Consider the following 1,305-nt stretch of genomic DNA (forward strand, 5'->3'; position numbering starts at 1 on the left):
TATTTCTCTCTGAGTTCGGATCTTTCCTAAAAACTCCATAATTTGGTTCCTCTGGCGCGTACACCTTCCATACCTGGTCATACCCTAAGCCATAACAGCGTCTATTATTTTTCCCCTGACTTCATCTTGATAGTCCCACAGGACTAGTTTAGTGTCATAGTCGGGCCTTCCAGTGGATAATATGGTCACTATGACTTTCGACAAGTAAGTCTGAACAGTTATAGGCTCCCTCAACTAAACTAAGATAAATGGTTATGATGGTGATGCAGTGGCAATTTCTTTTGCATTCTATGTGGGCACAATAGTTTCTTCTAAATCATACTCCTCCTCTAGAGTAATCATATTGACTTTCCAAATTCCATGATTTGTCAAGGTTTTATTGTTCATATTTGGAGTTGCGGTAGTGCATTTGATTATACCCCTCCTTACCATAGACTCAATTTGATTCTTCAAGCTGTAGCAGTCTTCTGCATCATGCCCCTGGACTCTTGAGTGATAGGCACATCCCTTGTTACCATAAAAGTTTTGAGAGGTCGGATTAGGGGCCTTTCTCTCAATTGGATACAACAAACCTACTACCTTCAATCTCTCAAACAACTAGGCTAAAGGTTCTGTAATTGGTGTGTAGGTGTGAGTATTTCTGGCTTCAAAATTTGGGCATGGTCTTGCCATATAGGCTGGTCTATTTTAGAGAGCTGGGGCTTGGACGGGGACATATGGTCTTGGCAGATTTTGTATGTTGGAGCTCAAGGTGGGTTGTAATGCGGTTGAGTATTGTACACTGGGACATGTAATAATTTGGAGGTTGTTAGGGTAATAGTAGGAAGAATTTCCAGGTTGGTAGTATGGTGTGGTGGATGAGACATCTTTCCTTTTTTTCTTATTACCATTAATAGAACCATTCTGCATGGCCTTACTTGCAGCTTGCAATGCCACTATATATTGGATCTTCCCTGACTTGATGCCTTCTTCTATGAAATCTCCCATCTTGACCAATTCTGCAAACTTTTGACCCATTATTGACATTAACTTGTCAAAATAAACACCCTCTTGAGCTCGGATAAAATACTTGGAGAGCTCACTTTCATCCTGTGGAGGTTGGATCCTAGCAGCCTTGGTCCTCCAATGCCATGCGTACTCTTGAAATGATTCTGATGGCTTCTTTTGTATGTTAGCTAATGAGAACCTATCTGGGGCAATCTCAGTGTTAAATCTGAAGTGACTCATGAAGTCCTCAGCCATTTCCCACCAGTCACTCCACTTATGGAGGTTCTGTTGGGTATACCAAGTCAAAGCCTCTCCCGA

The sequence above is a fragment of the Capsicum annuum genome, chromosome 6, assembly GCF_002878395.1.
Source record: "Capsicum annuum cultivar UCD-10X-F1 chromosome 6, UCD10Xv1.1, whole genome shotgun sequence".
NCBI lineage: Eukaryota > Viridiplantae > Streptophyta > Magnoliopsida > Solanales > Solanaceae > Capsicum > Capsicum annuum.